The 25,142-nt window shown below is 43.6% G+C and overlaps 1 long non-coding RNA gene across 1 annotated transcript in view; it reads left to right on the forward strand.

The window, feature by feature from the left end:
- The window catches only part of LOC126145572 (uncharacterized), a 179,347-nt gene that overhangs the window by 120,172 nt on the left and 34,033 nt on the right, over nt 1-25,142 (forward strand). The gene's annotated exons all lie outside the window — the stretch shown is intronic.

Consider the following 25,142-nt stretch of genomic DNA (forward strand, 5'->3'; position numbering starts at 1 on the left):
GTAGGCGGTTACATCTGCAATGGCAGAGAAAATTCTGTGGGTATCGGTGTCAACTATACAAAAATTGAATGAAGTTAAGTTCTAGAAATACATTTAACAGGAAAATTTGGTGGTTCATAAATGTTTGCTGTATTTTGTATATCTTGTTGTAACGGCCTTAGCTTCTTCTCATCTGCATGCGGAAGCACCAAAAACTGTAATTTCGCGGTTGTTTTTCATTCGCCGTGCACGTTAAATGAGAGCTCTTCCATCTTGAGGCTAGTGCCTCATTGCACACTGCCTTTATGCCGGTGCTGGTAGTTGTAATGAGTCGACTGGCGAGCTATTTGCAGCCTGAGTACGTGGTAATCGATACGGCGCCCATTTTCCTCACGCTCGACGCGAAAACCTCATGAATTCGGCCGGGAGAAGCTTGTCATTGGCAGCGGGCGACCACCACCATTGTGGGACAGAGCAATGACCCGCAACCGGAAGGCAAAGTTCGCGCGACGCAATTAGCTAATGAACGCGGTGGAACCTTGCGTAAGTGCCTCCCGTTACGTAAAGTGGAGTCAGCGGTCACTGGCGGTCGCCTCTTACCGTGCTGGTTCCGCCCCCCCCACCCCCCACTCCCCACCACACGGCTCTCAGTCGTCTGGGTGTGGTCGCCCGCACACCGGCCACACCAATACAATTGAGTGACCTGAAGCGTATCCGTTGCTGCACGGTTGTTCCTCTTCCAGTCACAGCAGCGTTACAGTCTTTTGGTTTACTCCGTCTACTGCGAACGCGTCAGAAGTGGAATCTACGTCTACAGGATGGGCATAATAAAACAACTAGAATATTTCAAGCAACTTATCATAAGCAACCAAACTTATCCGCACCAGGGCAGATGACGCAACATAGGTTGCCTATGTTGCGCCTGGTATATTTTTCGAACCAGTTTTGTTTTGGCCACCCATATACAGGGTGTCGGGGCTAGATGTATACGCAAACAAATCCTTATAACGAAATATTACGACATTTTGTGTTTTGGGGTAAATACACAACCGATAGAGACACTTCTCAAAATATGATCCTATTCCTCACCACTTCGTGAACAGCGCTCAGTCGCACGGCGCATGCGCACCAGTGACAGGGCGCACCACGTGTTAGCGACCTACGCAGTTTGACAGATGCCTTCCAACGTCGTTTCCCAGAAGTACGATCTCCCCCCCCCCCCCCCCCCCCCTCAAACACACACTGTCATGGGATGTTATTACGTTTCTCCTTAACACGATTCCTGACAAGGGAACCTCCCCATCGTACCCCCCTCAGATTTAGTTATAAGTTGGCACAGTTGATAGGCCTTGAAAAACTGAACACAGATCAGTCGAGAAAACAGGAAGAAGTTGTGTGGAAGTATGAAAAAAATAAGCAAAATATACAAACTGAGTAGTCCATGCGCAAGATAGGCAACAACAAGCAGCGTGTGAGCTCAGGAGCGCCGTGGTTAGCGTGAGCAGCTGCGGAACGAGATGTCCTTGTTTCAAGTCCTCCCTCGAGTGAAAAGTTTACTTTCTCTATTACGATCTGTCCGTTCGTTCACTGACGCCTCTGTTCACTGTAATAAGTTTAGTGTCTGTGTTTTGCGACCTCGCCGCAAAACCGTGCGATTAGTAGACGAAAGGACGTGCCTCTGCAATGGGAACCGAAAACATTTGATCGCAAGGTCATAGGTCAACCGATTCCTCCACAGGAAAACACGTCTGATATATTCTACACGACACTGGTGACGGCATGTGCGTCACATGACAGGAATATGTTGTCGACCCACCTAACTTGTACACTTGGCGAATGGGTAAAAAGATCCTTCTACCTTGCCCGATTTAGGTTTTCTTGTGGATGTGATAATCACTCCCAAAAAGTGATGAAAACATAAGAGTTTGTCACATAAACTGCAACAAATGACTGCAACAGTTTCATAGTCGCACAGTTTTCCCTGTGCTCTGTCAAAACATATGTTTTTACCTCGCATCGGACGGACGGACGGACAGATAATAACTGTCTGAAAATAAAAAATTAAACTTCTCACTCGAGAGAAGGCTTGAACCAAGGACCTCTCGTTCCGCAGCTGCTCACGCTAACCACGCGACCACGGCACTCCTGAGCTCAGACGCTCCTTGATGTTGCCTATCTTGCACATGGACTACTCAGTTTGTATATTTTGCTTATTTTTTCGTAGTTCCACGCAACTTCTTCCTGTTTTCTCAATTGATCTGTGTTCAGTTTTTCAAGGCCTATCCACTGTTCCAACTTAGTTCATCTGAGGAGGGGTGCTGCTCACGCTAACCACGCGACCACGGCACTCCTGAGCTCAGACGCTCCTTGATGTTGCCTATCTTGCACATGGACTACTCAGTTTGTATATTTTGCTTATTTTTTCGTAGTTCCACGCAACTTCTTCCTGTTTTCTCAATTGATCTGTGTTCAGTTTTTCAAGGCCTATCCACTGTTCCAACTTAGTTCATCTGAGGAGGGGTGCGATGGGGAGGTTCCCTTGTGAGCATTGGGTCGGAAGGAGGGCTCCCATCACCTGATCCCCACGGTCTCCCGATCACACTCCCCTGGATTTCAGTGCTTGTTTACAGAACAAGGGTTCGAGATCTGGTGGATGTGAGACAACGGATCTACCCTTCAGTAGAGGCCAAAATACCTTGCCTATGGTTATGAATATTTGGCGAGAACTGGAGTACAGTTTCCAATCACTGTCAAGCTACAGACGTTGCCCATACTAAACTGTACTAAGTAATTACGTTCCTGTGTACAGTGTTGTAAACCTTAATGGCTACTGTAATGTAAACAAATATTTTTCTATATCTCTATCCCGAACACCCTGTACATTCATACTTCGCAAGCCGGCGTAGCGTATGTGGCGGAGGGTAGTTTGTGTACCACTTTCACTTCTCCCATTTTCTGTAGCATATGGTCGACGAGGAGACTGATCGTTGTTAAGCTTCTGTCTGGGTTCTAGTGTAGTTCTGCGTACGGGATCTATAAGTACTAGGAAGCAAAGTATCGGTTTTGGAATTTTAACAGTAAGCCTCATCTTGGTGCATAAACCCTCTGTTATAGCGTTTGCTTTTGAAAATGTATGAGCATTTCCGTGAACCTTCCGCGCTTATTAATTGAACCTGTGAAGAAATGTGCTCCTCTTCTTTGGATCTTCACTACTTCTGTGTCATTCATAGCTGGTCCAGGTTCCAGACTGTCGAGCAATATTCACCTTCATGGACGGACTACACTCCCTGAGAATTCTGCGAATGAATCTCACTGTGGCACCTGCCTGACCTGGCAACTGCCCTACCCCAGATATCTAAAGCTAAATGGACGACAAATGAAGAGCCAAGGATAATTTCCTAGTGGAAACAGTTATCTGAAGGCAGCACGGCGTTCGTACACGAAGTCAGACAACCATCAAATACAATATTGACTGTGTTATTTGTCCAACATTCGCATCAAGTTCTTTTTTTCTAACTCTCGACTTGCTCTCCTAAAATCGTCAATTATTTGCTAGACATATCAGAATCTCTCTTTTCCCTTACAGGCTTTGCCTTTTATGGTTCCCTATAGTACCCTGGACGCCTTAACACACGTCCTTTCATCGTCTCTTCTTCCACTCCATGTTTAACACATATTACTTTCTTCGCCGATTTCCGTAGAATCTCCTCGTTTCTAACGTCGCTAGTCCTTAATTTGCTGTACCTCCCTCTAATATCAGATCTCAAATGTTTCAGTTGTCTTCTTTTCAGGTTTTTGCAAAGTCCAGGATCCACTGCCATGCTCCAGACGTAAATTCTCAGAAAAATTATTCCTCAGATTAAGGCCTAAGTTTATTACTGGTAGTCTTCTTTAAACGGGAAATGACCACTTTGTTACTAGGATATCCTCTTCGCTTTGTTCGTTCGATGTTATTTTACTTCCAAGACAGCAAAATTCCTTCACTTTGTCAACAACACGGTCCCTAGTTTTGATGTGAAATTTATCGCTAGCTTTTTTTACTCTTCATTAGTTTCATCTTTCTTTGCTTTATTCTCAGTCCATATTCTGTGGTCGTTAAATTATTCATTTCATTCAGTGGGCCATGTAATTTTTCATCACTTTCACTGAGAATAGCAACGCCATTGGTAAATCTTATCATTTATATCCCTTCAGCTCGAATTTTAATCCCACTCCTGAAACTTTCTTTTATTGTTATTGCTTCTTCGAAGAATGGTTTGAATGCTGAAGGAGAAAGACTGCGTCGCTGACGTTTTTAATCTGACCACATATCTGTGTGTATTGCGGTCTTAGTATTCCGTTTTGACTTTTGTGCTATTGTAAGTTACCCGTTTGTCCTTGCAGCTTGACCCTATTTTTTCTGAGAACATCAAACACTTTGTAACAAATTACGTTGTCGAATAGCTTTTCTAGATGAATAAATTCTATGGAGGTCTCTTCATATTTCTTAAGTCTTGCCCACATTGTCTAGCGCAACGCCAGAACTGCGTCTTTGGTCTTTCCCTTTCGTAAAGTCAAACTCATCGCCATCTAACAGATACTCAATTTCTTTTTCATTCATCTCTCTTTATTTCCAGCGTTAACTGTTAAGCAAATTTTACGATAATTGCACGTTTATCTCCCCTTACTATCATCGGGATTATTGGATAGTGTGTCCGTGGTCTCACTGATTGTACACAATAACTTGAACAGCTGTTAGATTGCCACTACCAGCAACTATTTTAGAAATTATGCATTCTTCTGCCTTGCTTCATCGCAAGTCTTCCAAGGCTCCATTAAAATCTGATTTTGAATCAGCTATTTCTTCCAAATCGACACTATTTGCCTCACTTTTTGCAAACGCCCTCTACGTAATCTGCTTCGCATTTAATAGAGGGACTGCTATTACACTGTCTTTTTGACGACTTACCTAAAGTTCTTCGGAAAGTTATTCTGAATTTTGTTTAGATTGAATCTGTTCTTCCTCCAATCATTTCGATTTCGATTTCATCGCATTTTTCCTGGACCTATTTCGTTTTAGCTTATTGAATTTGATATTTAATTCATTGACAAGGGCCTTACGTTGCTATATTCCCAGATTCTCACTCATATTTTTTCCCTTCTTCGTCGATCAATGATGTTATGGTACCCACGATTTCTTGGCAGTTCCCTTCATTGGACATATATTTGTCCGACCAATTACTTTTCAATTGATCTGCCTATTGTATTCGATACTATAGTTTTACATTCTCAGAGACCTTTAACCACGATAAATCGTTTCTCAGTATTTCAGTATTCCATACCTGTGCACAGTGATTCTTTCTGACTGTTTTCTTAAACTTCAGTCTACCTGTCATCATCACTGGAATGCGCGATGAGTCTATATCTGTACTTGGATGTGCCCTAAAACCCACTATCTGATTTTGGAATTTCTGTCTCACTGTGATGTAATGCAGCTGGCATTTTCACGTGTCTTCAGGCCTTTTCCAGCCATATCTCCTCCTCTTGTGGTTGTTTAAATGTATATTTGCTGTTACTACCTGAAATTTATTACAAAATGCAGTAAACCTTTCACCTCTCCCGTTTCTGCTACGAAGCCTGTACTCTCTAGGAGCTCCGTCTTCTCTTCCATCCCTCTATGCTATATAACCTAATGTAGGTTTCTTCAATTAATTAAAAACTTAATAAAATTAGTAAATTTCTAAATGAGGACTGAAGTCTGAAAACCCGTGTATGCCGAGAATTAGAGGCTGCGTTTCACGGCTCTCTCAGCGTTGCCGAATCCCACGAGAGCCAGCGTTTGGCAGTAGGCTGTGAGACCAGCGGCCGCCAGTGGCTGCTCTCACGACAATATCCGCGCCAGCAGCCAGCAGCGCCGCCAGTTTGCAGACTCTAATTGGCGCCACTTCGCGCCACCACACCGCCTGCTCCACACCACGCTCGCCACTGCCTGACCGCCGGCGGACACTCCAGTTTGCACAGCGCCCGCTAATGAATTGTTAATAAATGGGCACACTTATTAGCTCTGGCCCGCAGTCACAGCGTGTTTGAGCGCACTGTACGGAGCCAGAACGGAAAGTACGTCCCCAAGGCATTCGTCCCTCATTACCCCCTCATCATTTCTCTTTCCCAGCAACCTCCCCCATCATCTTCTGTATCATCCTCCACCCCTTATCTTCCCCCCCCCCCTCCACTCTCTTCTCTCTCCCTCTCTCTCTCTCTCTGTCTCTCTCTCTCTCTGTCTCTCTCTCTCTCTGTCTCTCTCTCTTCTCCTTCTCTCTCTCTCTCTCTCTCTCTCTCTCTCTCTCTCTCCATACCTACTCCACTCGACACTCCCATGCCTCCTTTGTCTGCCCTCAACTCTCTTCTTTCTCTCTCTGACACATTCACTCACTCACTCACTCACTCACTCACTCTCTCTCTTCGAACTCACTGAAAAATTACTACCACTATACTAGAACGTACTGAAAAATGACGCAACCTCTTATTCACTGCATTTGTGATTATTGTTTACGTAACTGATTTACGATTTATACAATACAGCAGATGAAACTTCCTGGCAGATTAAAACTGTGTGCTGGGCCGAGACTCGAACTCGGGACCTTCACCTTTCGCTGGAAAGTGATCTACCGACTATCTCTCTTTCTTTTTACCTTCTGTTCATTTTGTTCGGTACTGATCGTTGCGTTTGCTCTCGGCGGACGTCACATAACATCCTTTCAAGTTGATCGTTGATTCCTTTACTCAGTTTTCTTACAGAGGGCAACCAGCTCTCTGGCCGAACACGCTACCGTGCCGGCATCTATCCAAGCACGACTCACGACCCACCCTCACAGCTTTTAATTCCGGACGTACCTCTTCTCCTACCTTCCAATCTTAGGTAGCTCAGTCGGTATAGCACTTGCCCGCGAAAAGTAAAGGTCCCTAATTAGAGCCTCGGTCCGGCACACAGTTTTAATCTTCCAGGAAGATTCATATCAGCGCACACTCCGCTTCAGAGTGAAAATTTCATTCTGGAGTAAAACAGCTGTTTAAATACAGGTGTCAGATCTATTAAAATATAAAACAGAATGAAAAGTCCAATAGGACGCTGTAGTAGTTTTTATTTAAGTCGATTAGTGACCCACACAACCGGTTTCACAACTTTTAAGTTGCATCTTCTGGTGTATATAAATGCTGTGTCATATAGTGTAGGGCGTTACAGAATGCCGCAGAGTAACAGTTGACGTGGCTAGGAAAAGGTATCAGCCGTTTATTGAAGTACTGATTGTACTGCATGAACTCTCAATGAATTATGTATATAAAAAATATTAGGTGTGGCTGCCCCATTTTTAAAATTATCTGATGATTAACTTTTTATACCTGGGATTCACAATCATGTAGAACTTAATAAAAGACATATTTACGCCAGTGACTGTAACACTTTCTTTATTTCACGATTGCAATTTCGGTCTTAGGCCATTATCAAGTGCAGATATTTGTGGCTGTACGCCTTGTGAACTTAAAATGAGCTGACACATTTATGTGTCATTGTCATTAAATACATTCGTGCCTCAGAGTTGTTTCATTTTGTCATAAATCAATGAAACCGTTTGAAGCGTGTAGTTAGCGAGATACCTTGTACCGACGACCTTTTAGTGTGACTTGATGATGGCTAAAGGTGGAACATATGAAGATTTATGGTTTAACAAAAATAAAACAGTAATTAAGACGGAATATTACGAGAGCTTGCTGAAAAGTAATGCCTTCGAATTTTTTAGGTAAAAACTATTAAAGTATTATATATAAAACTAACTTTATTAACATGCTGCATATTTGTTCTTCATGCCTACATATTTATTTCTCAACATTGTCACCCTGCGTCTAATACATTTCTCCCAACGAGAGACCAATTAGTTGATGTAGTTACAGTAGATTGTATGACTCTGTTGACAGAGACATGATCTCATGTGTCTTTGAAGCACTTCATCACTATAAAAGTGAATTCCTCGAAGGTCTTCTTTAAGTTCTGGAAACAGATGAAAATCGGACGGTACTAAATCGGGACTCTGTGGATGATGAACGATGACAGTGAACTCAAGACGTCGGATTGTTGGAGACGTCGCTACACACGTCTGTGGTCTGGCATTGTTTTGCTGGAGGAGGGTGTGCTCCATGTGTACACGAACTCGTTTACAGTACGCTGGCCGGCCGTGGTGGCCAAGCGGTTAAAGGCGCTACAGTCTGGAACCGCGCGGCCGCAACGGTCGCAGGTTCGAATTCTGCCTCGGGCATGGATATGTGTGATGTCCTTAGGTTAGTTAGGTTTAAGTAGTTCTAAGTTCTAGGGGACTGATGACCTTAGAAGTTAAGTCCCATAGTGCTCAGAGCCATTTGAACTATTTTGAACAGTACGCTGATTCTCATGCACCGGTACATTTACGTCACAGATAGCCAGTTTACACGGTAGAATTCGAAGCCCTCTAGAGGGAGAGAGCAGCAAATATGTAGACACGAAGAGTGAAGACGTAGAATTTTTTAATAACGTTTGTTTTATTTCACATAAGAAAATCGGAGGCATTACTTTTCAGCACACCCTCGTATATTAACCTCATTTAATTATCCATTAAAGCAGACAGTATTCGTTGTGAGGCAGTACATTAGATCTTGTGAAACTGAGCGATATGATGCTGTAATAAGCTTACCAACGTTCCAAAATGTTTTATAGAACGTGTAACGTCTCATTACATTATGAACAAGTCAAAATTAAAGTCTGGAACCGCGCGACCGCTACGGTCGCAGGTTTGAATCCTGCCTCGGGCATGGATGTGTGTGATGTCCTTAGGTTATTTAGGTTTAAGTAGCTCTAAGTTCTAGGGGACTGATGACCTTACAAGTTAAGTCCCATAGTAATAAGAGCCATTTGAACCAACGTTGTTTGCGGATGTATAAGAGGTGCATCTTATATGTCTTTGTAAGAGTGCAGGTGAATGTAAGGGATGTGTGTCTAGTGTAGTGTTATGTTTTTGTTGTTTGGTGGTAAAAGAAGGGAGAGCATAGAACCCGGTAGCATCACGTGGGCTACTCCTCTCGACTAATACCATGAGGGCCTCTCCCATCCGGATCATCATCAACTATTTCACATGCTCTCACTTCATGGGGTGCTGCGGAGAGGCATGGAATTTTGATCCAGGATATTGGCGCGAAGACTGGTGATCAAAAGCATAACGCCACTACCTCTCCTTCTCTTACCGGCCAAATACTGCCAGCTACAATTTTATCCACCACCAGGAGTCGAACCGGCCTATCTCCGAGACAAGCTTCAGTGCACGAGCGTACTTAGATGGGTATAAATTATATAAATCATGCAAGGGAGGCCTATTTCATTAACTTTTGTAACTTAAATCATTTTCCCGTACCAAGATTCAGTTTGTTCAGGTGGCAAACCGTTCGATATAAAGATAGCTGCAAATAAATGGCGTCGAATGGGTCCACAGCAAAAGCCAGGACTTTACAATCGTTACGTTAATGATTTTTAAACTTTGAACAGATTCTGGAGCTTCGAAAGTAAACGAAGACGCTACTTTTATCCAAATAAAACATTACTTGGTTCCATTGTCACTACTATTGCGGAAGTTCTACGTAGTGTGGATAGCGCATCAAAGATATCAGAGAAACCAGACGCTTCTCTAAGCGGAGAAATGGTTCAAAATGGTTCAAATGACTCTGAGCACTATGCGACTTAACTTCTGAGTCGCCTATAACTTAGAACTAATTAAACCTAACGAACCTAAGGACGTCACACACATCCATGCCCGAGGCAGGATTCGAACCTGCGACCGTAGCGGTCGCTCGGCTCCAGACTGTAGCGCCTAGAACCGCACGGCCACTCCGGCCGGCGGAGAAATAGTTCTCCTGTTCTTGCAGCTCTGCTGAAAACGTTGTTAAAAGCACTGCTTCCAAAATTCCTATTTTGCTGTCTCTGCCTCCATGATTACAGCTCAGCTGGTAAGGAAATCTCTTCTTTAATGCACAAAATTACCAAAAAGGTATCAAGGAAACAGTCGCTTCTCTAAGCGGAGAAATAATTCTTCTGTTCTTGCAGTTCTGCTAGTTGTTGAATACTGAAAGGAGAATCATTTATTAAATCAATGTACATATCGGGTTATAAAAATTGGATAAAATTGATTTCGGGACCGTTACGTGAATGAAATCGGCTGATTGAGAAGCTACGCTGAAATAACGATTAATAATCCACTTTATTTTTTGAGGACAGTTACTCAAAGTAGTGTATTCATAATATAACCTTTAAGTTCTTATCGTTAAAACATGAACTAAACTGATAATTTTTATTTTAGACTATGATACACAGCTGCTTGTATTTGTGAGAAATGTCTCACGAGAAATTAATTTAAAATATCGTTTTCTTATTATTAGCAGTCACAGTCATGTAAAGTAACATGCCATAAAAGCGGCGTTAACATGGTGATGCCTCTACGGGATCGTAAGCAATTTTATGTTCTTCACGTGTGCTATGAGATGCAGTGCAACTAACTTCGAAAGGACAATACTGAATCACTTGAAAATACCTAGAAAGCCGCTACTGCAGCAAATTCTAGAAGCAATTGGAAGGTTCGTAAAACCGAGAAGTTTATCTACGGCTCCTATGCAATGCATTTGCGACCTATCCTTACCTGAAAATTTTGCTCTATTCGACGTCCTCTAACCTGTCCTGACCTTGATGACTAAAATGGGTAGTCATAAGTTTAGTGCCTTCTCTCCGCTGTACTCGGTAGGGGAGTATCTCCCAAGGCAGGAAACTGCCTGAAAGGTATATGGTCTGCAGCTGGCTGCGTGTGTTTGGCCGGGACCGGACGTGACGCATCCATGTCGCGTCAGTCTCAACTAGCGAACCCTGAACATGTCGTCAAGGGCGAACGCCGCCGCCGTCGCCGCCGCCGCAAGAACAGCACGCAAGCTTGGCGCACTTTATGAGAAACTCGCCACGGGGTGCGGCTTCTACTACTCGCCTCGCTGGGTTATTAACCGACGTCAGCACGGGGAGACAGTCATTCATTTCCAGAATAAGATTTTCACTCTGCAGCGGAGTGTGCGCTGATATGAAACTTCCTGGCAGATTAAACTGTGTGCCGGTCCGAGACTCGAGCTCGGGACCTTTGCGTTTCGCGGACAAGTGCTCTACCATCTGAGCTACCCGAGCACGACTCACGCCCCGTCCTCAAAGCTTAACTTCCGCAAGTACCTCGTCTCCTACTTTCCAAACTTCACAGAAGCTCTCCTGCGAACCTTGCAGAACTAGCACTCCTGGAAGAAAGGATATTGCAGAGACATGGCTTAGCCCCAGCCTGGGGGATGTTTCCATAATGATTGGACGTTCCTTCAGGTACCGCTAGCTCTTACCCCTTGCCATATTCCATTGACAACAACTACAGAAACAATTTATTGGAGAAAATTAGTTACACTACTGGCCATTAAAATTGCTACACCACGAAGATGACGTGCTACAGACGCGAAATTTAACCGACAGGAAGAAGATGCTGTGATATGCAAAAGATTAGCTTTTCAGAGCATTCACACAGGGTTGGTGCCGGTGGCGACACGTACAACGTGCTGACATGAGGAACGTTTCCAACCGGCGTTGCCTGGTGAAACGTTATTGTGATGCCTCGTGTAAGGAGGCGAAATGCGTTCCATCACGTTTCCGACTTTGATAAAGGTCGGATTGTAGCCTTTCGCCATTGCGGTTTATCGCATCGTGACATTGCTGCTCGCGTTGGTCGAGATCCAATGACTGTTAGCAGAATATGGAATCGTTGGGTTCAGGAGGGTAATACGGAACGCCGTGCTGGATCCCAACGGCCTCGTATCACTAGCAGTCGAGATGACAGGCATCTTATCAGCATGGCTGTAACGGATCGTGCAGCCACATCTCGATCCTTGAGTCAACAGATGGGGACGTTTGCAAGACAACAACCATCTGCACGAACAGTTCGACGACGTTTGCAGCAGCATGGCCTCAGCTCGGAGACCATGGCTGCGGTTACCCTTGACGCTGCATCACAGACAGGAGCGCCTGTGATGGTTTACTCAATCACGAACTTGGATGCACGAATGGCAAAACGTCATGTTTTCGGATGAATCCAAGTTCTGTTTACACCATCATGATGGTCGCATCCGTGTTTGATGACATCGCGGTGAACGCATATTGGAAGCGTTTACTCGTCATCGCCATACTGACGTATCACCCGGCGTGATGGTATGGGGTGCTATTGGTTACACGTCTCGGTCACCTCTTGTTCACATTGAAGGCTCTTTTAACAGTGGACGTTACATTTCAGATGCGTTACAACGCGTGGCTCTACCCTTCATTCGATCCCTGCGAAACCCTACATTTGCAGGTCCCTTACTGGCCTTTCTGGATACGGAAAAAGTTCGACTGCTGCCCTGGGCAGCACTTTCTCCAGATCTCTCACCAATTGAAAACGTCTGCTCAATGGTGGCTCAGCAACTGGCTCGTCACAATGCGCCATTCACAACTCTTTATGAACTGTGGTTCGTGTTGAAGTTGCATGGGCAGATGTACCTGTATACGCCATCCAAGCTCGGTTTGACTCAAGGCCCAGGCGTATCAAGACCGTTATTACGGCCAGAGGTGGTTGTTCTGGGTACTGATTTCTCAGGATCTATGCACCCAAATTGCGTGAAAATGTAATCACATATCAGTTCTAGTATAATATATTTGTCCAATGAATACCCGTTAGTCATCTGCATTTCTTGTTGGTGTAGCAATTTTAATGGCCAGTAGTGTACAATGAGCGTGAAGTAATAGGCAAGGAACACATCAGAAAGAAACCTGTTCACAGACCTATAATGAAGTCATAAAACTAGGAAATAACCTCATTTTTTGCAGTTGAAATTGACAAATTGATCGATTGTGAATGAAATAAACAGAGTAAACATAGACTGGAGTGCGTTTGCTAAACAATAGTTTTAAAAAGTGAGCTTTCTATGGGTTTGAAAAGGAAATTTTATAGTCAATGTGTATCACCAGTATTGCCATATTTGCGGAAAACATTCAGATACTGAAGGATGCCCAGCGAGGACTTGAGAGACACATCTTGGAAACTGCTAGGAGAGAGAGGGCGACTAACAAATTCGTCAGGTAATAAACTGGAACAGGATTCTTAATTACGACAGGAATTAATACGAGATGGAAGTAAGTGGGACATACAGTGACCTTGCTGGATTAGAGGATATAGAAAAGACCAAGAAAGTACCACACGGCTGGTGGATAAATGACGTTAGAGAATGTGCACCAATAGCTTGGGTATGTATAGCTGAAGAATGTAAAGCAGAGAAGAGGTTTGTATCCGTCAGTTGATATCAAAAGGTTGCAGCTGCTGCTGATGATGATAAGGCGAAAAGTAAAGAAAGTAATTAAGGTTAAGGTCAGGATGAAACATAAAATCAGCAGCAGACATGGTGTAATTAAATATTCTGTAAAGCTGTGCTTTCTAGATTCGTTGTTAGAAGGAGAAGCGAAAGAGAAAGCCTGCAGGAACTGCGGAAAGAATAGCGAGGGCTATTAAATGCACGGCGCACGGCAGATGTAGGCCCATTACATCGTCCACAACAGTCAGTGTTCATCAGAGACAAGGGTATAGTCACGAGTGGCCCAGGGAAGTGTGACAGGAGCGCTCTTATATTCTGTGTACGGAAATGAGCTGATGGACAGTGCGAGCAGCAATCTGATTCTGTTTGCTGATTATGCTGTCTTGTTCTGGAAGGTGTCGTTGAGTGACTCCAGGAGCATACAGGATGACGTGGGCAAAATTTCTAGTTACTGTAGCTCTAAATGTAGAACAATATAAGTTAACGAGCAGGACTAGGAAAACAATCTCGTAATGTTCGAAAACAGCGTTACTATTGTGCTACTTGACACAGTCAGGTCCATTAAATATCTGGAACGAGTATGTAAGGCTAATGGTCGACTTCGGTTTATTGGGAGAGATTTAGGAAAGTGTGGTTCATCTGTACTGGAAACTGTATTTATTACACTAGCTGCCACCCATGCTTGAATACTGCTCGAGTACCTGCGGCTCCCGCCAAGTCGGATTAAAGGAAGACATCGAAGTAGTTCAAAGGCGGCCAGCTAGATTTGTTACCTGTTGGGTTGATCATACGCAAGTATTAAGGGGGTCATTCGGAAACTCAATTGGGAATCTCTGGAGGGAAGGCGACGTTATTTTCGTGTAACGCTGTTTATATGTGTGTGAAATATTATGGGACTTAACTGCTAAGGTCATCAGTCCATAAGCTTACACACTACTTAACCTAAATTATCCTAAGGACAAACACACACACCAATGTCCGAGGGAGGACTAGAACCTCTGCCGGGACCAGCAGCACAGTCCATGACTGTAGCGCCTCAGACCACTCGGCTAATCCCGCGCGGCAGTGTACCGCTGCTGAGAAAATTTAGAGAATCCGTATTTGAAGCTGACTGCAGAGCGATCCTACTGCCGCCGACGTACATTTCGTGCGAGGACCACGAACATGTGAGAAGTTAGTTCTCGAACGGAAAGGTGGTTTGTGGAGTATGTATATAGATGGAGATATAGATATGGGGGTATAGATATTGACACCCTAGGGAAGAAATGATAGACACTGTAAAATCAGAAATCTTCCTGTGTCTGCCGTAACTTACTTTCGTAAAACTATGTAGGCGTGATCGAAGACCGCTAATGCTGCCGAGATGAACAAATGAGGTCAGCAAGAGTGAGGAGAGGCGTGGCGTGATAATTGTGCGTAGCCTGTGGGCGGCGGAATCGGACACACTGTACGGTGGTGGCGGGCGGAAATGTGAGCGCGCCTGCCGTGGGGTGTGTGTGGGTTGCGGTCCAGATAGGCGCTCCGGCACATGGGGCGGACGCGAATGTCACGCCAGCGGACACACAGCGGCAACACGCATCGACCCAGCTGCGCTCGCTCTACTCCTCCCCAGCGTGCTATGCGAGTTGCCCACAATCCAGCAGCTGCTAACTGGCCCTCCAGGGTCACATATCTACGGGCAGGTGGACAGGACCATCATAATACTGGATACCTTGCTGTGTATTTAACACGATGATATGCGAGAGTAGACTCTTGTACAGACCAAACTGAATGTCGTATACAACTTAGGTTTTTTGTGCACAAAACCTGTAGAATCACAATTAATCTGAGGAATCATTCATTTGAACTAACACACACACACACACACACACACACACACACACACACACATACACACACACAGCCGGCCGCTATGGCCGAGCGGTAATAGGCGCTTCAGTCCGGAACCTCACTGCTGCTACGGTCGCAGGTTCGAATCCTGCATCGGGCATGGATGTGTGTGATGTCCTTAGGTAGTTAGATTCAAGTAGTCTAGGGGGCTGATGACCTCAGATGTGAAGTCCCATAGTGCTCAGAGCCATTTGAACCATTTTGAACACACCCACACACCCACACACACACACCCACACACACACACACACACACACGTATTTACCTCCACAACCGTTAAATTAATCATTGATGCTCACGGATGTCTCCTGCCCTCATTAACATGTTTTCCCCTTCTCTTGCTGTATTTTATGTCTTCTTTATTTCTGGTACATACGTTGTTGTTACCACCTTCAGACTGAAGATTAATTTAACGCATCTTTCTGCATAAGTCTGTTGTGTTCAGTTCTCTTCATCCCTGCATAAGTACTGTAAACTGCAGCCATTCAGCCGCTTTAACCTACCATTCATCCACCCCATCCTCACCGCGCTCCCCCCTCCTCCCCCTCACACACACATTTCTCTCCATTACCGAATAAACTGATCCTTGATGCTCATGGCTACGTTAACATGTTTTCCTTTTTCAAAAATTTTTTTGCTGGTGTGTTTTGTAGCTTCCTTATTTCTGTTGTCGTCACTTATTTTTCTGCCCTAATACAAAACTCATCCACCTAACTGTTACTCTCAGGCATTCTGTAATAGCTCCCTATAGCACATGGCGTAACATCATATAAGCCAGAAGATGCTACTTAAAGTTCTGAAGCCGGTTGTGTGACCCTCTAATCGACTTCAATAAATACAGCTATTGCGGACAATTGGATTTTTCATTCAATTTTACATTGTAAGTGCTTCAGCACCTGCACGTAAACTCATGTGTTACAGTGTATGATGGATTAATCAGTTGTGAAATCTATTCGCAGGTTCGAATACCAACAACCATAAGCTGTGTAAGGTAATGACGACAGTGAAAATTTTTGTCGGACCGGGACTCGAGCCCTGATTTCCCGCCTTATTCGAGAGGTCGCCTTACCCGCTTTGGCATACGGCGCACAACCTGTACTTGTACACACATTATGTTATTCCCGTAGAGGGGAGGCTATTTTAATTGAACGCCCCTGCCTCGTGTTGGAGGACAGATACGATATTTCGGTGTCTGTGTTGTTAAGAACACGCATATCCGAAGAAACATTGCATAGTCCTTCTCAATAACACAGGCACTCCAATATCGTACTCATCTACCTGTTTCCAGCATCTCATTTCCTAATCTTATACATCCATTTGCCACAATTTTACTTCATTTGCTAGCGACCTATAAAGTCTTTGCAAGAAACTATCCATCCATTTATCTTCCTAATATACAGGGCTATTACAAATGATTGAAGCGATTTCATAAATTCACTGTAGCTCCATTGATTGACATATGGTCACGACACACTAGAGATACGTAGAAAAACTCATAAAGTTTTGTTCGGCTGAAGCCGCACTTCAGGTTTCTGCCGCCAGAGCGCTCGAGAGCGCAGTGAGACAAAATGGCGACAGGAGCCGAGAAAGCGTATGTCGTGCTTGAAATGCACTCACATGTCAGTCATAACAGTGCAACGACACTTCAGGACGAAGTTCAACCCAGATCCACCAACTGCTAACTTCATTCGGCGATGGTATGCGCAGTTTAAAGCTTCTGGATGCCTCCGTAAGGGGGAATCAACGGGTCGGCCTACAGTGAGCGAAGAAACGGTTGAACGCGTGCGGGCAAGTTCCACGCGCAGCGCGCGGAAGTCGACGAATAAAGCAAGCAGGGAGCTAAACGTACCACAGCCGACGGTTTGGAAAATCTTACGGAAAAGGCTAAAGCAGAAGCCTTACCGTTTGCAATTGCTGCAAGCCCTGACACCCGATGACAAAGTCAAACGCTTTGAATTTTCGGCGCGGTTGCAACAGCTCATGGAAGAGGATGCGTTCAGTGCGAAACTTGTTTTCAGTGATGAAGCAACATTTTTTCCTAATGGTGAAGTGAACAGACACAATGTGCGAATCTGAGCGGTAGAGAATCCTCACGCATTCGTGCAGCAAATTCGCAATTCACCAAAAGTTAACGTGTTTTGTGCAATCTCACGGTTTAAAGTTTACGGCCCCTAATTCTTCTGCAAAAAAAAAAAAAAAAAAAAAAAAAAAAAAAAAAAAAAAAAAAAAGTTACAGGACACGTGTATCTGGACATGCTGGAAAATTGGCTCATGCCACAACTGGAGACAGACAGCGCCGACTTCATCTTTCAACAGCATGGTGCTCCACCGCACTTCCATCATGATGTTCGGCATTTCTTAAACAGGAGATTGGAAAACCGATGGATCGGTCGTGGTGGAGATCATGATCAGCAATTCATGTCATGGCCTCCACGCTCTCCGGACTTAACCCCATGCGATTTCTTTCTGTGGGGTTATGTGAAAGAGTCAGTGTTTAAACCTCCTCTACCAAGAAACGTGCCAGAACTGCGAGCTCGCATCAACGATGCTTTCGAACTCATTGATGGGGACATGCTACGCCGAGTGTGGGAGGAACTTGATTATCGGCTTGATGTCTGCCGAATCACTAAAGGGGCACATATCGAACATTTGTGAATGCCTAAAAAAACTTTTTGAGTTTTTGTATGTGTGTGCAAAGCATTGTGAAAATATCTCAAATAATAAAGTTATTGTAGAGCTGTGAAATCGCTTCAATCATTTGTAATAACCCTGTATTGACGATTTTGACTGCACAGTGATCCCACTGGCAAACCTTCATATATCTTCTCCCTGAACTTCAATCCCTTTTCCAAAAGTGGAACGCGCACAAGACAACTAATCGCGTGTAAGGCAGATGTCAAACTGAGATTTATTAGAAGAATCCTCGGGATTTGTAGTCTACCCAAAAAAGGAGGTAGGTTACAAAGCCGCCCTTCTACCAATGCCTAAATACTGATTGTCACTATGGGATCTGCAACACGTATTACTCATGGTGTATACGGGGTGTCTCAGGAGGAATGGTCAGTATTCAGGGATATTGCAGGAACGATCATTCGAAACAAAAATATGGGCTCTGCTATGTATACATTAAGAGTGTAGCTACGATGAAAAAAATATATCCCACTGAACAAGTGCATTTAAGAATGATCGTTCCTGCGATATCCCGGAATGTTGACCATTTCTTCTGAGACACCCTGTACAGAAGATACAAAGAAGAGCAGCGCCTTCCGCTACTAGTTCATTTAGCAAGCGCCAAAGGGTCACGGACGTGCTCACTACCCTCCATTGGCAAACAATACAAGAGAGGCATTCTGCGTCACTATGTTTTATTGTCCAAGTACCGAGAGTGTACGTTTCTAGGAGAGTCAAATGATATATTGCTTCATCTTACGTATATCTCACGAAAACACCGTGAAGGTAAAATTAAAGAGATTCGTGCTGAAACGGAGGCGTACCAGTAACTAGTCTTCTCGCGAACCAGTCGGGACTGCAACAGGAAAAGGGTGGTATGCAAATACCCTCTGCCGCACACCAAAAGGTGGCTTGTGCAGTACAGATGTACATTTAGTACTTCTCCTTGGTTTCCTATAGTGCTTGCTCTACGTACATATTTAATAATACGGGAGATTCCGGTATAAGTGAAGAATGTGGGTTTTTTACCAGCGAAGTCATTTCTGCTTATTAGAGAGCGAAGCTGATGTATCGCCACACTTGGAGGGCTTCCGTCGCCGAGCGCCATGTAATCCGCCCCAGTTCCTTGGTGAGGATGCTTCACGTGTTTGACCTGACGGCCAAGAATGCTGTGATCTTCTATGAGTCACGCACCTTTCGTTAATGTGTTTTGTAGCAACACTGTAACGCTCACTCATCTTAGCAATCTCTAACTGTAAATGTTTTATGTGCACTGACGCTTTTATATGTTATAAAAATGCCGTACTTCTATTCATTTTATGTGTTTATGTATTCGTTCATTCAGTTAGTTTCTTTCTGTAGTGTCCGGACTGGCAGAGGCGCAGTTGCTGTATTTTAGTCTTCGCTTAGGTAAACGAAGTTATACAAATTGCAGCAAGTCGAAGCAGTAATGATTTCACGGCACGTTGTTGAAAGAAAGAGTCGTACAGAATTGTTTGCTCGGAGACCACCAGTGGTTTGCACAGCCGCTTGGTAGGAAAGTTTTTTTTCTTCCAAGCATAACCGTCTCCTAGCATGCGATGTATGAGAGTCGTGTTTTAAAGTTACACGCTGATTGTGGGTGACTGTAATGAGCGTTTGTATAATATTTGTGTCATTTGTGTTGTATGGTGATATTATAAGAGACAGAGGGTGAAATCCGGTGTCAAGTATAACTTCTGTTCATTTCGAATAGTCCCGAGGAGACTACCAGATTTGCGGATTCCATCTGACACACGCCCCACTCTACTTAAAACATCAGTTTTAGTACTTTCAACAATGCAGCCCAGTCAGCAATCGTGATAATCTAATATATAAGAAACTATCAGCCTCGATTGTGGTAATGAAACCAACATTTACCTAGGTTTCAACCCAAGTAATTGAGCCTTCTTCAGAAGATATGCCTGATTCTGTAATATGCAGTACATAGTTTCTTATACATCGAACATCAGTCCCTGCCAAAACTTCCCTTCGCTAGTAAACGATATCTCTCCTGCTGCTTAACCGACAGCTTGCATCGAATGATTACTCAGAGGAGTACTTTTTCCATGCAACATTGATAATACCCATCGCCATAAATAAATTTTAGAAACATAAAAGACTAAACGCAGATTTTAGTACCAGCTGTTATCCAACGATGTTAACTGAGAGGACTCTGGACCTTATAATCTTTGAAGAAAACCAAGGGCGATTATCAGTCAAGCTTGCGCCACCAACACCGACGCGACAGACAGTTGCGTATTATAAAAAAAAAGCCGTTAACAAAGACATGTAACATGCGTTGTCCTTACAAGGCATCGCAATGTCAGCCATTGGTACATTAGTTCGCAGCTATCCGTAAGTTTAATAATCGCATAACAGAGACTTGAGTCACCAATAACATATTTTTCTTCACTATTTACAACAGTCTGACAACGCTTGGGTCACGTTTCTTCCGCGATTGTAGAGATCACGTGGTTTTGAGGCGACGAACTCGACCAGCCATGTTCCGAGAACGTTTTCTTCCAGAAACGAAGTTCCTTGACAGTTGTTCATTAGAGAGCGAAAAAGGTGAAAATCTGAGGGCGCAAGATCAGGTCAATAAGATGGATGCCAAATGACTTCCAACCCAGCTGCTGTACAGTGTCCAAAATGCGGGGACACAATTTCGCGTCACCAGTAACGGTACACGATTGGAATTTTCGGTGTTGTTTGCGACCCACTTGATGAGGAGCAAGCAGAGAAGCACATAGAGCCATCCGCAGATGTTTGTGATTTTGGCTTAGGAAATGCGGTACCTATACACAGGATTTTTAACTTTGCCTATTGCATGCAAATGCCGCACGATGGTGGAATGATCAGAGTTAATCACATTGGCCAGTTCTGGACTATACCGACGTGGATTTTTGTGGATTAATGCGTTTAAATGATCTTTATCAGACAGTTAAGGTCTTCCAAACTGAAGAGTCACTAATGCCGAAACTATCCTCCTTAGAACGTGAACACCATGTTCTTGCCGTGCTCTGTCCAATGGCATTATCGTCATACATGGCGTAAATGTTTCTGCCTGCCTCCCTACTGAACTCAAACACAAGAATTGTTGGAAATGTTCCGATTTCTCCACTTGGAACTTCGTTTTCTAGCGTCCACAGTTCCAGTCACTATTCTCAAATGACAATATGTAAACTCAAATAGCAACAATGAACTAGAAATAAAAAATGACAATCGATAAATAACCCCATAGCACCGGGATACCAACATGAAAAACAAAAATTCTACGATCTCATGCACCAACCTAATAGCATAGAACTCTTGATTCTAAAGCTTAAAGACATTCTGGTCAACGTGGGAATTGGGCTGCTTGCTGGAGCAGTAGACTGTGGTTTTCTTTGAATTGTGTTTCATTCTGTTTATGTGCCAACTTATTTTGGTTTCTGCTATTTGCAGTGTAGATACCTACACGCTCAACTGTTGCCAGTTATCGTTTCCTATCGACGCTATCCTATAGTTTGTTTTGCATTAATATTTACCCGTTTCCAGCAAATCAAACATACGGGCTGCCTGATATATTTTAAATATCCACTACTAGTCCCATTTCGTATGGCTTCCGCACAGTTGAGAAATATTCTTCGATCGGTCGCACGAGCAAGCAATCTAGTAAGTGACCTCTGTTGTAGAATGACTGCGTTTCCGCAGTATCAAAAGAATGGACAGAAGCCTTCCATCTGAGTTGTAATCGAGCTTATGTGTTAGTTCCTCAAACTGTCACACACAGGCATTTATATTAGTTGACTGATTCCAGTTGTGACTCATTGATACTGTAGCTGGACGACATTACGTTTTTAGATGTTGAGAATCGCACAGTTTTACATTCATGCAGATTCAAAGAATTTTTCCAATCTTTGCACAAATATGAAATATATAAAGTATTTTTAGACCGTATGGCAATTTCATCATAAAATATATGACTGCACCATTTTAAATAATCTCTGATTAATATTAATCTATTCTGCCATTTCATTCACCTTGCAATACTATACTTAAAAAGTACTACATGTGTACACTATACTGGAGAACTGTATACCACAAATTATCAAAATAATTAAAATCATTATTCTAGTGGTAGAAATTCTTGTATTACTGCTAGTAAATTATTCTTAACAATCCATTGAATAGTCAAATGGTTCAAATGGCTCTGAGCATTATGGGACTTAACACCTGAGGTCATCAGTCCCCTAGAACTTAGAACTACTTAAACCTAACTAACCTAAGGACATCACACACATCCATGCCCGAGGCAGGATTCGAACCTGCGACCGTAGCAGCAGCGCGGTTCCAGGCTGAAGCGCTTAGAACCGCTCGGCCACATCGGCCGGCATTGAATAGTCAAATCAATGTTTTTATTGTAGTTTACATAAAAATTTTCGAATAAAATCAATTTATATGAGGATTAATTATATCAATCTGTTAGACTTTTCACACTTAACCGTTATCTATATTTCGTCTTGCTCTAATATTATTGTCTTTTGGGATTATTGCCTCAAAAGATCACTTAATCATCCCCTATCTGTTCTTCCTCCTTCTCCTCCTCCTCCTCATCGTCATCATCATCATAATCATTAACATCGTTCGTCTATTTCATTGCGTCAATTTTCCCCTCTCCCTTCACACTAAAGTACCCTTAGAAACTTCCTCTTTCGAATTTTTTTTTTCCACTACTTTCAGCAAATCTGACCGACAAAAGGAATTTATTACATACCTCTTGGTCCTATATTATTTATAATTAATACGCATAAAACTATTATTATTAAAGTACTAACCGTTTTACATCGCTGTAAAACACTTCTTTAAAGAAATACCTCCAGTAACACTATACTGGGATACGTGGTGCAATGCTGCTAGTGAAAACAAGTTTGCACCTGGAGCTGCTCAAAGATTATCTGGAATCTCGAGTAACATAGTGTGACTTTCTCCAACAAATAATCAAAAAATAAATTATTTGGGAGTACAGTACTCACTACAGTTTTCCAGGTTTAAAGTTCAATATGAACATAAGGGTTCTAATATACTTTCCTGGGGAACTCCTGAAATCACTTCCGTATGGCAGAGCATTAAGTTCACTATCCCAGTTTTGCTCAAGGAAACACCTAACGATGTTTATATCTGCAGTTAAGGAGAATTAGTTGACCTTCGCTATATCTCCTTAGAAAACGCAGGTCGGTGAAACCAAATGAAATCGCATCCCTCCCGAAAACGTCAGAGGATACGGGAGAGAGAAAACGCTTGCAACTTCTCTGTGAGGTCTGCACTTTCTTATACGTCGCACACTTGTAGTTGCACTCGGCACTCGTCTGACGGCGCGGCTCCTTTGTTTCTCACGGGCGGCTCGCTGTGGGGGACCTCGCAGCCTCCCCAGAAGAACCCGCAACCGCCGCTCAACAGGTTGGCATGGCGGCGGCAGACGCAGCCCAGCCGGGTCAAGTGCTCCGCCAATCCCGACATCCAGCGGGCGCACGGAGGGACCGACCAACCCACAATTACGGGTCGCCAGTGGCGTGGGACGCCCGGCTCCCATTACCACTAACCGCGGAACTTCATTTCACTTGCGTATTCTGCGCGACGACTAACAGTCTGTCTTTGGGGACAGTCAAATTCTTCAGAAATTACGGAAATTTTCAGCATACGGACATCGTATATCAGCAGATCGCTGGTTGCTGAGTGGCTAATTAGGTCCAACTATAGCACAGGAGAGATACCAACTACCTCCCAGAAATGTGTCATAGTTGCCACACCGAAGAAGGCGACAGCTAAAAATGTGAACAGTACCGAGCCTCAAGCCTAATACCACATGCACCAAGAATTATCATGAAGATAATTCTGAGGTGAAATGAACGTGTAGTGTACCCTGAAGTAAAACTAGTCTGGATTTGAGACGGGATTCTGGCCCTGTGGTTTCTCATCGATAAAGCAGTTACAGAAAGAAGCTCATTTTGGGTGTCTGATGATTGAAAACACCGCTGACAACTGGTTTGGTTTTAATTGACTACATAACCGATTTCATGGTATACAGCCTCATCTTCAGGTGAAAAAAAGATAGGTCGTTTTACCATTCTGAGGATACAATCAGTATTTAAAATGAGTAGACGAGCGAGAGCTACCGATGGAGGTAGTCCACTGTAATATCCGCTAGTAATGTTGCCGGCTAGATCGAGCCGGCATACTGGCCATTCGTTACATTTGCAGCTATCATTTAAAACCAGACACGGAAGTCGCAGATTGCGACAGTAGGCCCTGTCTCCACCGGTCACGATGGAACACAGACTTACCAGGTAAATAATAGCTATCACGTGGACCCTATGCCGCAATGTACACGTGACCATGCAAAGTTATGTGGGGTTCAAACACTGAGATGTTTACGTTATCTACGATAACAAAATCTTGTTATCAGAGTACCGAATTTTCAATAAGGACCTATATTAATGCTATTTGGCTCAACACTGCTAAAAAAAGAACAAAAAAGTTAGTCAATATTCATATGTGAGGATGACTGAAATAAATAGCCCGACTTTTTGGGTCATCACCCTCCTGATTGGTCTGATGTGGTCCGCCACGAATTCCTCTCCTAGGGCAACTCCTCACTCAATTATTTGGTGCGTATATTCGAATCTCTTTCTTCCTCTACAGTTTTATCGCTCTATAAATCCCTCTAGAAGCAAGGAAATTGTTTTGATGTCTTAACACATGTCCTATCATTCTGCCTCTTCTTCTTGTAAATGCTTTCCATGTTTCCTCTCCCGCCGATTCTGCACAGAACCTCCTCGTTTGCCGGCCGGTGTGGCCGTGCGGTTAAAGGCGCTTCAGTCTGGAACCGCGTGACCGCTACGGTCGCAGGTTCGAATCCTGCCTCGGGCATGGATGTGTGTGATGTCCTTAGGTTAGTTAGGTTTAATTAGTTCTAAGTTCTAGGCGACTGATGACCTCAGAAGTTAAGTCGCATAGTTCTCAGAGCCATTTGAACCTCCTCGTTTCCCCTATGTCCACATTGTTTTCGACACCTCGTATGTACAGCATCACTTCTCAGACTTTTAGATTTTCTTTTTTTCTGGATTATGCACAGTCCAAGATTCACTCCCATACAAAGCAGTATTTGAAACATACATTATCACAAATTTCAT

Source organism: Schistocerca cancellata, chromosome 2 (genome assembly GCF_023864275.1).
Source record: "Schistocerca cancellata isolate TAMUIC-IGC-003103 chromosome 2, iqSchCanc2.1, whole genome shotgun sequence".
NCBI classification, from domain to species: domain Eukaryota; kingdom Metazoa; phylum Arthropoda; class Insecta; order Orthoptera; family Acrididae; genus Schistocerca; species Schistocerca cancellata.